The following is a 13,542-nucleotide window of genomic DNA, read 5'->3' as shown; positions in this document are numbered from 1 at the left end:
GAGGAGGTGCTGAATGAGAGAATAAGATTCCATCTCTGCAGTAAGATTTTCCATTTTAAGTTTCAGTTTTTGAAATTATAGTCCATAGAAGAAAACAGTTTAAGCGGAGGTTTCCCAGTTATTCTGGACAAACACATGACAACAGTTTTTTTCAGAAAGCACTTCTCATAAAAAATGTGAATAAAGGACTTCACCGGTGACCCAGTGGCTAAGACTCTACCATCCCAACTAGGGGGCCCCAGTTCGATCCCTGATTGGAGAACCAGATCCTACAAGTTGCATATAAGATTGTACATGTCAGAACTAAAGATTAACTATCCCGCATGCCACAACTAAGACCCAGTACAGCCAAATAAATATTTTTTGAAAAGCAAAAAAATTTTTTTAAAAGACCTGTTTAAAAAAAATATGAGTGGATCCATACATGCAACAGACAAGATTTTGAAGTAATACTAAAGACAAGATTCTGCTTTAGACACACAAGTTTTTAATTCCTTATCTTGCATAAAAAAATGAGCATTTATGTACACATACATACATCAACACACTCAGGTACACACTCACACAAACGCAAACTGAATTTTGTTTCCATACAGTTTCCAAGTAGTTCATATACGTTTGAAGATACACTTTCTAACCTTAGTTGACACAGAATAAGAGCCATCACAAAACATCATTGGCCCAATAGTTATAAAAAGCCATCTAACCTCCACAAAAATCTGTATTAGTGAACACAGAGCCAAGGAATTTTTAGTGCTGGTGGAGAAAGAAGAATAAAAAATTCCTATCTCCAAGCCCCTCATCAGAAACGAGGCTTCAAGTGACTTGCTTAAGGCCACACGACTGCAGAGCCAAGACCTGCCACCCAAGTAACCACAAGCCCTGGGACTGAAGTCAGAAGGTTGCCACGGAAGCCAAGTCATATAACAGAAAACATGGGAATTCCCAAAATGTTCACTGACCTGTGTCTGTATTTAAAAAAAAAAAAAAAGTCTAGGTAAATACAAAAGAAGAGAGGATGCAGTTTAAGTCACTGAGTTCCTATTCCTTTAGATCCAGCGCTGCCATTTCTGTTACCCAAAAATAAAGTATCAGCCAACAGAAAACAAGCATGCTTCTTCCAAACAACCCGGAGACAGAACAACTACTCCTTGATAAAAAGGAGAGAAAGGGAATCATATCAGAACGAATATGTTTCTGAGGGTGGAAAACATATCAGAAGAACAATTAATTGCAAGGAAATATTTTTGTATCCCTATTATTCTTAAGACAGTTCTGACCTTCTGATATACTGTATACACACAGGTCACTCTAAGTCAGAACTGTTCAAAAGACTGACTTATCTCCAACATTCCTCAGACACTTCCAATGGGTTTGCATTGTCTGATTCCATTTTTTACCACTGAGGTCACCCAAGTAACTTCAGTTCTATGAATTTATAGAGTCACTTGAGGTTTCAAACTATGTTAGATTTTTCAAGTTCTTTAGACTTCATCCGACTACAGCAAAATACTCTCAGTTTAGTACTTCATCCTAAAATTACAAAACCCAGCATTATTTCCACATCATAAAACCTAAACTTTATCTTTCTAATGCTTCATTCTGACATAATATTATAATATAACAGGATATATGCATTAATAGTCATTAAAACTGAATTCCTTGGCAAAGATCTGAGCATTATGTAAATTACTAAAGAAATATTCTGTCCTCAAACACACAATGCAAAATGACACACGTAAAAGCAAATATAGCAAAATTTTAACCATTACAGAGTAGAATTCAAGTTATGAGTCTATTCAGTTCAGTCGCTCAGTCGTGTCCGACTCTTTGCGACCCCATGGACTGTTGCACGCCAGGCCTCCCTGTCCATCGCCAACTCCCAGAGCTTGCTCAAACTCACGTCCATCGAATTGGTGATACCATCCAACCATCTCATCCTCTGTCGTCCCCTTCTCCTCCTGCCCTTAATCTTTCCCAGCATTAGGGTCTTTTCCAGTGAGTCAGTTCTTTGCATCAGGTGGCCAAAGTACTGGAGTTTCAGCTTCAACATCAGTCCTTCCAATGAATATTCAGGACTGATTTCCTTTAGGATGGACTGGTTGGATCTCCTTGCAGTCCATGGGACTCTCAAGAGTTTTCTCTAACATCACAGCTCAAAAGCATCAATTTTTCAGTGCTCAGCTTTCTTTATGGTCCAACTCTCACATCCATACATAACTACTGGAAAATTGACTAGATGGACCTTTGTCGGCAAAGTAATGTCTCTATGTTTCTGCTTTTTAATATGCTGTCTAAGTCTACTATTCACTATACAATTCTTTGAACTTTTCTGTATTTTCGCAGATATTCTAAATAAAAGGTTAGAAGGAAGTGACACAAATACTCTCAGAAAGTAGAAAAATGGTTGCCAGGATGGAGGAAGGAGAAATAGGAGAGACTGGTAAAAGGGAATAAACTTTCAGTTAATAAGAAATGTTTAATAAACATAAAATGTAGTGGAAATATCTCAGATTTCACAGGGGACATGAGTTAGAAATTCATCTCCTAGTGACTTAGAAGCCTTCTAAAGACCCTGATGCTAGGAAAGATTGAAGGCAGGAGAAGAAGGGGACAACAGAGGATGAGATGGTTGGATGGTATCACTGACTCAATGGACCTGGGTTTGGGTGGACTCCGGGAGTTGGTGATGGTCTGGCGTGCTGTGGTTCATGGGGTCACAAAGAGTCGGACACTCCTCAGTGACTGAAGTGAACTGAAATCCCATTACCCTCACCATAAAATGGGGTGGATAATAATGTCTATCTAGAATAAAAATATAAAAAGATATAAGTAGATAATCTAAAGTAGTTACAGAAAAACTGACATTAAGAATACAATTTTAAAAGGAGTCTGTTGGGACAGGGGCAGTCCAGGAGAGAGGGGATACATGAATACATATGACTGATTCACTTTGTTCTGTGACAGCAGTTAACACAACATTGTATCTACACTCCCAATAAATTAAAATAATAATAACAAAAAAAGAAAGTCAGGAACAACAAAAAAAAGGAATATGAACTCTCAGAAATAACCTCTCCGCTTAAAAATCAAGACACTCGATTCCTACCATATTCTTCACTTCTGACATCAAACACACAATGATACAGAAAGAATATTCTATCAAGCATCATTTTGTATTAATAATCTATAGTCAATTCTAAGGGCTTCATCTAGTTAAAAAAAAAAAAAAACCATACACACACACACATACTGCCTTCCCAGGAGGTACAGTTGATAAAGAATCTGCCTGCCAGTGCCGGAGCCTTAAGAGATGCGGGCTTGTGGCAACCCACTCCACTATTCTTGACTGGAAAGTTCGATGGACAGAGGAGCCTGGTGGGCTACAGTCCTTAGTGTCCCAAAGAGTCAGACATGACTATGCACACACATGTATACACACACACACATGTATAGTAGTAATAATAAAGACTAAAAACATAAGTTACTTTTATCCAAACAGGATCCCAAAAGATAGAATGCTCCTGCTGCTAAGTCACTTCAGTCGTGTCCGACTCTGTGCAACCCCATAGACGGCAGCCCACCAGGCTCCCCCATCCCTGGGATTCTCCAGGCAAGAACACTGGAGTAGGTTGCCATTTCCTTCTCCAGTGCATGAAAGTGAAAAGTGAAAGTGAAGTCGCTCAGTCGTGTCCGACCCTCAGCGACTGCATGGACTGCAGCCCACCAGGCTCCTCTGTCCACGGGATTTTCCAGGAAATAGTACTGGAGTGGGCTGCCATTGCCTTCTCCGAAAAGACAGAATAATCTCTCACAAATATAAACATCCACCTTTGAGGAAATAACACAGATGAGGAAAAGCTCCACAATACGTAACGTGCTAAAGGAGCTTTTAGTCTGCTGCCGCATCGTGATGGAAAAGCAGGATTTCAAATAACACGGGCTGAAAAGATACAGGATTGAGCGATGCCTTTGCAAAAATGTCCTAGATGAAAGCCACACCAGAAGAAAAGGAAACATGCAAAATATTCATGTGAAAACCCTAAACTCCAAATAAGTATTACCTGAGGTGGCCTTCCTCCCCATTTCATCAAAAGGCAAAAATCTTAACAAGTCTGTTTCTAAAACCAAATGCAAGTGAATTAGCCCAGAGACTCATGACTGGCCTTCATATCCAAACTCCCACAGTTTGAAAGTTTTACCTCCCACGTGTGACACTGGAAACCCACACAAATGACACATGGAATTCCTTTGCCACCTAGTCACTGCTCCCAGGGGCCAGCAAAACAGCTCAGGCCCCAGACAATAGGGTCCCTCTTCCTTGACCTCAGACCCTGTGGTGTGACATTTGACTCATCACTTTTCAGCTTCTCAATCTGCGAATGGGAGATAATACTACCTACCTCACGGGGCTGTTGTCAGGATTAAGTAAAATAATACATGCAGATTGTGTAACACAAGACCTTCTCAGGAATGCAGAGCAGAGATCTTGTTAAGTGTCTACTGTTATGTCTAGCACTTTAAAAAGTACCTGGCACATGGTGAATACCCAATAAATCAATAAATATCCATTGAGTCAGTGAATGAATGAGTGAGTGAATGGAGTGATGTTGATGATGGCAGTGATGGTGAACAGGCAAAGAAAAGAGCGTTTGGAAATTCCCCAGCAGTCCAGTGGTTAGTACTCCACGCTTTCACTGCTGAGGGCCCAGGGTTCAAGCCCAGGTCAGGGAACTCAGATCCTGCAAGCTGCACAGTACAGCCAATAAATAAACAAACAGACAAAATAAAAATAAAAACTTTTTTTAAAAGAGCATCCAGTGCAGTCTACGTATTTGTGTCAGAAGACTCTAAAACCCATTTAAAATAAGCCATTCACACATTATCAATGCCCACCAAGCACATCTCCCAGAGAGAGCCTACTTGAAATTGTTCAGCGGTTCTCCTGTAGCATTGCACATTCCAGGCTGCCTTAGCCTCACAGAGATGCACGAAGAGCCCACAGTCATGCACCTTTCAAGTCAACAGTCAACTCTAAGACAATTCAAAATGCAATGCTAGCATGGTAAAGTGTTGCTTTAAAACCACAACTTCACAAATGTGGATTAAGAAGAAAACAGTGTTCCTGTAAATCAATGAAAAACTTAGTATTTACAAAATGAGGACAAAATAGAGAGCAAAAATAACTTTCAAGTTTTTCAAAAGCAAACGGGAGGTGCCTACAAAATCTACAGTCAATGTTAAGATAATTCACGATGCAATACTAACATGGTATGTAGTTGCTTTAAAACCACAGCACATCTAAATTTCATAATACAATCTTTTTCAAAGTGTTTTGAAGGCATCAAATGTGCAAAAAAATAAAATTAATGGAGATAGTTATCATGAAAATGAAAGATTTTACAGTGTAAATATTTATGAAGTCCAAGTAGTACCTTACGTTTCATAACAATTAAGCCCTAAAAATTTAACCAAATGAGCAGTTAATTACTTTAAAAATGAGCAAATATTAAGAGACATAAAAATTAAGATTTAGAGCAAATTGTTTAAAAAAGCTTTCCTTTAAAGAACCTTTTTTCTCTAAGTCCCCATACCCAAATTAAATACACTTTGATATTTAACAATTATTGACAGTGTATAAAATTCTAAATTTGGGGAGTTAAATCTTTTTTTTTTTTTTTTTCTCTTTTTGGTTGCAGTGCTCAGCTTGCTGGACCTTAGTTCTCTGACCAGGAATTGAACCCAGACCCTCGGCAGTGACAGCATAGAGTCCCAACCATTGGACTGCCAGGGAATTCCCCCAAATCCTAAATTTTGAAACTAAATAGAATACTTTATACCAAGTAACAGGTAATATTTTATATAAATGACAAAATGTGTATTAAAAATCATGCTACCAATGGAAATAAAACTACAAAATGAGTTTCAGATAAGGTATTATTAAAATAAAAAATTTTAGTAGAAAAAAATCATTTACTAATAGGAACTATGCTTGTAAAATCCTGTCTTATAAATACTAACCACTAGACACATCTGTTTACAACATTTTTGAAGGGTTATGTTGGAAGTTAAGAAAATACAAGTAATCTGCCCAGAACTCAATGTAATTAAGAAGTGTTAAATTCCGTCTCTCACTCCACTTACAATATTTTCTTTTTGTGGACTAAAGTGAAGCTGTTTTAGCTGAAAGGTTCCTAATCAGTTTAACTCAGAATAATTGAATCTGAGTTTTTGAAGAGACCCTGTGGGTCATCCATTTATCAAGCCTGGTCCCTCATCCAATTTGAGAACCATCTCCAGTATCCTGATGGATGGACCCCTCCCTTCTCCCTAAATACACGGAGGGATGGGAAGTTCCCAGCTCTATTAGGGAGCACATTCCACTGGTAAGTCACCAATTGATAGATGAGAACTCCTTCCCCGGACTTCAGATGAGTCATCCTAAAACTTTCACTAATTAAGTTCAGCCTTCCATCATTATCCGCACACACATTCTACACCCCCCTTCTACCCAATCACCCTACAAACAACAGCAGTCAGAGTTCACGGTTCTTCCCGGCTCTCTCCCTCCTTTTAGACCATCTTCACAATGAAGCCAGAGAAACCTTGTAAAACAGAACAGATGGACAACACCAGATTATGTTTTTCACTAAAAATCAAATGCACATGGAAGAGAGTCCTAAAGGCTTCAGTCTGTGTCACCCAACTCAGAGCAAAAGAGGCCACAGGCCCTCTCTGGTGCCACGAAGTCTGGGAAACGTTGGGGCTCCAGTGGCGAAGGCAGGATGGAACCTACTTCCCGAGTCCCCACGCATCCATAGACTGTTCCCAGTCCACTGAGCCAGGAGGCCCCAGAACGGAGCTCAAGGAAGGCGAGGGAGAATTTGCTGCTGAAAGAAAGGATCTAAAATGAGGGAAAGGAATGGTATCTGAATGCAGAAGGAAACTTTTACTGTCCAGACGAGGGATCACTCTCATAACAGGGCTGTCTGAACCCTATGAATGAAGCAGGTCTGGGTGCTACATTCTTAAGAGACAGAAACCATTTGTCAGCAAATGAAATGTGTACAAGTATCCTTCAGCACACACACACAAATGCTGTGTTCTGTTTTCCTTAAAATAAGAAGCTCTAGGAACTTCCCTGGCCATCCAATGGTTAAGACTTCACTTCCAACTCAGAGGGCACGGGTTCAATCTCTGATTGGGGAACTAAGATCCCACATGTTGCAAGCCGTGGCCAAAAAAAAGAACTCTCCAGAAACATCTTCTATTTTTCCATTACGGATACAGAGGTAGATCGCACTTTTTTTCACTTTTCTCCCAATTCTACTAGAAATAAAACTACTTAAGTCAAGGAAAAATGGCAGTTGACACTCAGTGCCTCGAGACTGCACAGAGGTGGGGACTGTGGCCATCTGGCCCATGATAACCCATCCCGAAGGGCCAGCTCAGCACTGCCATGGGAATGCAGAAGCCTGGGGATGTGCCAGCCAAAACTCCTTTTCAAGAAACACTGAAAATGTTGCTTTCATGTAAATTTTTCCACTTTTTACAGGTAGGCAACTAACTTACATAACCTGAAAATACTTGTCAGGGACATATTTTGCAGGCCAACCAGAGCTTACCACAGCCCAGAACCAGCCAGAAGCCCCCCACTTTGCAACCTTGGATGTAAATGATAAACCACAAAGAGGACAATTGCACATAAGCAGCAGTCCCGACTCCCTGACTTGGGAAGGCTAAATCCTAGGTTTCGAGGGGCACCCGTCTGCATGACCAGCTTGCCTCGGACACCAGAGGCACAGACAGTGTCACATGGTGAGAAATTTGTGCTCTGGAGGAGATTTTGAAGATTCAGTTTGCTTCTTACTATTTTAAAAATGTGAAATGTTCCTTCGCAGAATTATCATGTTTTATACTATGTCCCCTGCAAGCAGGAAGTTTTCTAACATTTCTGGGTTTATTTACAAGTATAGCACACATTAAAGGTACACATTTTAATAACAGCTGTTAACCTTTGTATTGACTAGCCTTTGTGTCATCTACATTAGAATATTCAGAAGGAATATTCACTTAGAGGTGTTTCACTTATGTTTCTACGAAGTTCAAAAGCCAGGACTGAAAGACACCTGTTTGAAAAGTCTAAAGTTTAGATTTTGGGGGAGTGACACTGCCTGAGTTTTTGAATCCTGCCTTTGACCTTTCCTGGGTCAGTTTCTTCTGTAAGATGGGAATAAGAAAAACATTTTCCTCATGGAGTGATGGTGATTAAGCATGTTCATACACATCCTGACCCACAGATTGAACCCATGTCTCCTGCTTTGGCAGGCAGATTCTTTACCACTGAGCCACCTGGGAAGCCCCCTTCAATTTAAAAAACATGTCAATAAATATAAAAGTAAATAAAAAAGTAATAGTTTAGCAGGTGGCTGCGTGGCCACCACATATTGAGTGCTCAGGGACAGTCACTGGAGGCAGCACCCTGAGTTGAGACCCACAAGGCACAAAGGGGCCCAGGATGATGAGACAGACTTCAGCGTGGGGAGCTTTGCCTATGTGTATGTTTTAGCAAAACAAGCATGAACTGCAGACACTGCACACCTTTCCAAGGAACTACCTGCAATCATTCCAAACAGTGCTTTGGGAACTGCTCAGATTTCCCTCTGTAACATTTACCCTGCAACAACCAATACACCAACTAGTAAGATGAACCAGTCAGAACGAAAACAGCCTCAACACCGGGGGTGAGACCTGACCTCTCCTCGGTGGCTTCCTAGTGCCCAAGTCCCCTGAGCTGTCCCGATCTTACAACTGCCACGAGAAATGATACTCTCTAGTCTGCTCTCAGGGCTTCCCAGGTGGCCCTAGTGGTAAAGAACCCGCCTGCCGGTGCAGGAGAGGTAAGAGACACGGGTTTGATCCCTCGGTTGGGAAGGCATGGCAACCCACTCAGTATTCTTGCCTGGAGAATCCCATGGACAGACGAGTCGGTGGGCTACAGCCTATAGTATTGCAAAGAGGCAGACATGACTGAGGCTACTTAGCATGCATAATCTGTTCTTCAGCAGAAGGTCCTAGCTGGTTTCGAGTTCAAACTTCCCTGACTTCACCTTCTCTACCTAAACTCCCAGCAAAGATGCACATATGCTTTTCCACAGAGACAGGATCAGCCAGCACATCAAATTAAGGGGCATTTGTAAAAAGCCACTCAGATTTGGTGCCCGCTGCCTGCAGAAACCTTGGCCACCAGCCACTAAAGGGATCCACACCACCTTTCCCCGCTCAGGTCTGCACACAAAGAGCAGTTAATAGAGCGACATGGGAAACAGGCACATAAACACCACCAGACCTTATCGCTCTTGAGATGTACAAGGGCCTCGAACTTACCCCCAGAAGTGTAGACCACACTTCATGTAATCATTCATTCATCTGGAATGAGCTGGCTGAAGAGCTGTCTTTGCAATTCAGGCACAGAACCCTGGCAAGATAAACAAAGCAAAACAAAATAGGTGTTGAGAAACAAGTTTTCAAAAATCAGAGTTTTGTAACTAAAGCTCAATTTCTCAGCATTCTGCCCTATCTTGGGCTTAATACAAAAAGGGAGCATCTGAGAAAAAAAACAAGTATTAAGTGTGTGTGTGCTCTGTTGTTTAGGTTGTGTCCAGCTCTCTGTGACCCTATGACCTGTAGCCCGCCAGGCTTCTGTGTCCATGAGATTCTCCAAGCAATACTGGAGTGGGTTGCTATGCCCTCCTCCAGGGAATCTTCCCAACCCAGGGATCAAACCCATGTCTCCTGCATTTTAGGCAGATTCTTGATTCTTTACCACTGAGCCACCAGGGAAGCCCCAGCTATTAAGTGGTTAACTATAAAGGAAATGTGAGGGTCTTCCCACATTCTAACTGGAGAAGCAGCTATACTGCTTCATCCTATAACTCTAAAGCCAAACCATTTTATAGACAGATATATGGAGGGAAGGAAAAACTGGGGAAGGAAGGAGGGAGGAAGAGAAGTGAGGGGAGATGGTTGGATGGATGGTTAGACAGACAGGACAGGCCGCTCCTCCACATGCTGAGCAATAAAGAAGAGTGAAAGTCTCTGCTCTCACTGAGCTTTATTCAGATGGGAGGAAGCAGTGAAACAAACAGGTAAATAAACAAGGAAAAGTATCCTAGAGTAACAGAGACATGAAACAGGATGATGAGCTTGTGAGGGACAAGTGTCTAACATAAACTGAAGGCCAAGAAATGGCCCTTCAAGATGGCAACTAAGTTGAGACCTGAATGCTGTTTCAAAGTTAGTGAAAAGATCCCCCAGACAGAGGGACCAGCCAAGACCCCAAGAAGCAGCAGGTGTCGAGAGGAATTATCATGCACTGTGGGCAGAAGCTGCATGCAAGGGCAAGGAGTCAAAAGATCAGAGTTTTGTTCCTTATTCAGCAGGCGGCTTCCGGCTCTTCTCCTATAATGGAAATAGTATTTTCTTCCTATGTTTGATATGCTGCACAGTGACATTAGGACTCATGGCCCTGTTGGTCAACATACCAAAAAGTACCTCTTTTCTTTCAGCATTTAAAATGTTACACAGATGGCTTTCAGAGAATGAGACTTTTTTTTTTTAATGACCTATAGTTGATTTACAACATTGTGTAAGTTTCAGGTGGAGACTTGTCTTTTCACAAAACATTATTTCACCTCTGCTATATACACGAGATACTATCTTATGGTAATAACTGTATACCATGGCTCACAGTTCACAATCCTTGATAAAGAATGCAGACTTTGGTGCCGAAGGGTCACAGTTCAACCCCTAGCTTCCCCATGACCACCTGAGTGACATTATTAAAGTTGTCTGAGCCTCTGTTTTCTTCAACCATAAAATGGAAATAATATCTGCTTTGCAGGGTTATTCTACATACACACAGAGAAAATACTTAATAAAGTGGTTGAAAAATGTGTAATACTCAAAGTGGTGATACTTTCATTGTAACCAGTAACTATTGAGAAAGGTGTGGTTATCAATGATTTATGCTGCAGAAATACGCCTGTATAACCAGGCACAGTGGAGATAACGATTTCTTTTTCGAGATCATAGAATAGCCTATGGTGGACCTTTAAAAAATAGCCCAACTCCCTTCTCTAAAGAGAAGAATTTAAAGCTTGAAGAAGTAGACTGATTTATTCAAGGTGACATCATTGGTTCAGAGAAAAATCTTAGAAACCTAAATAAAAGATAGACTTGGTCTAGAATCCCTACCTTATAAGATAAATCCTAAAGAGACATAAACTTCTAATTCTCTTTGTAATTAATCCAGTATGGACAAGAAAATATTTTTAGATAGAATGGAAAATTAAGCAAGTTTTGATAGACTCCATCTAAATACATTATACTGACAATTTTTAAAGGCCATGAATTATCATACCTTACTGATGGCCTGATACTGATGGTCATTTCCTAACCAGGAAACTATAAAATATAACACCTGCCACACCTTAATTTTTTTCGATAACAACAGATATTGAGTCTCAAGCACCTCCTATGTGACAGAAGTCTCCAAACGTTCTGAATACTTTGCCATTTCATGAGGGTGACGATCTTCTATTGCCTACACCTTTGTATACATTGTGACCTGCTGGGAATGTCTCCCTGGAGAACTCCGAATTACCCCTCAAGATCGAGCTTAAGTGTCTCCTCTTCCACGGAGCCTTCCCTGATCTACCTTTCTCCCGCCAAGACCACCCCCCACTTAACCTCACTGCTCTAATATAGACAACCACATTGCAATCATTTCTTTTTTCATTTGTCTGTCCTCTGGAGTAGATGCTGACTGCTTTGAAAGTAAAGGGCTTGTCTTTTGTTTTCCTGCCCTAAAGCACAGTGCCTTACACACGGGTGCTTAATAACACCCAACGAATGGTTCAATGCAAGAATTGACACATTATACTAAGACAACATGATTTAATTTCAGACTAGCATTCTTTTCCAGTCCATCACCATGACTTAGATTACAAATAAAAAGTTTACAGCTTGACTACCGTAATAGTTAACAGTATGGGTAAGCTCAACTAGGCTATGGTACCCAGATGTGTATTCCAATATCAGTCTAGATGTTGCTGTAAAGGTCATTTTTTAGGTGGAATCAACACGGAAATCAATAGACTTTGAGTATAGCAGATTATCCTCCATAAGGTAGGAGGGCCTCAGCCAATCAGTTGAATGTATTAAAGCAAAGATGGGGATTTCCTGAAGAAGGAATTTTGCCTCCAAACTGCAACATGAAAACCCTGCCTGGGTTTCCAGGCTCCTGTCATGCTGAACTTTGGACTCATGGCTGCAACATCAATTTTTGCCTAAAATTCCAGACAGCTGGCCTGCCCTGTGGATTTCAGACTTGCCAACTGTCCCAATCAGGTGAAACAATTCCTTAAAATTGACAGAAAGGTGTGTGTGTGTGTGTGTGTGTGTGTATATATATACACACACACACACTTATGGATGTGAGAGTTGGACTATAAAGAAAGCTGAGCGCCAAAGAATTAATGCTTTTGAACTGTGGTGTTGGAGAAGACCCTTGAGAGTCCCTTGGACTGCAAGGAGATCCAACCAGTCCATCCTAAAGGAGATCAGTCCTGAGTGTTCATTGGAAGGACTGATGTTGAAGCTGAAACTCCAAAACTTTGGCCACCTGATGTGAAGAACTGACCCATTGAAAAAGACCCTAATGCCGGGAAAGATTGAAGGCAGGAAGAGAAGCGGATGACAGAGGATGAGATGGTTGGATGGCATCACTGACTCTATGGACATCAGTTTAAGCAAGATCCAGGAGTTGGTGATGGACAGTCTATGGGGTTTCAAAGAGTTGGACATGACTGAGCGACTGAAATGAACTGACATATATATATATATGATATATATATATGAGAGAGACATGACATATATATATATATGATATATATATATGAGAGAGATATGACATATATATATATATGATATATATATATGAGAGAGATATGACATATATATATATATGAGAGAGAGAGAGAGAGATGGCGTGTTTCATCAGAGCAGCAGCAGGCTCGAAAATCACACTGCAAATTCTAGCATCCACTGGTGGTGTCAGCATGAGAATCGTTAACATTGTCACAGTAGTAACAATATTCATCACTTATAGAAGGACACGCTGAAACCAAATCCTCCAGGCCTGCACCAGTCACAGTAAGACAACCAGAGAGATTAAAGTGCTCCAAATAAAGCAGCCCTTCTCCCAGAGTCAAAACCCTGAGCCCAGGCTCTGTGATCTGGTAATATCCGAACAGACTGAGGAACAGAAGTGCAGACTTTCAAACCTCTTGATCAGACTTTTCCCTCCTCAAGAGACACAGATTCAATCCTTGCGTCAGGAAGATCCCCCAGAGCAGGAAATGGCAACCTGCTTCAGTCCTCTTGCCTGAAAAATCCCATGGACAGAGGAGCCTGGTGGGCTATAGTCCACGGGGTCGCAAAGAATCGGACACGACTGAGCGACTAAACACACACAGAGTA

Source organism: Oryx dammah, unplaced genomic scaffold, assembly GCF_014754425.2.
Source record: "Oryx dammah isolate SB20612 unplaced genomic scaffold, SCBI_Odam_1.1 HiC_scaffold_4, whole genome shotgun sequence".
In the NCBI taxonomy this organism is placed as follows: domain Eukaryota; kingdom Metazoa; phylum Chordata; class Mammalia; order Artiodactyla; family Bovidae; genus Oryx; species Oryx dammah.
The sequence above is the reverse complement of the archived record's forward strand: the minus strand, read 5'-3'. Positions refer to the sequence as shown.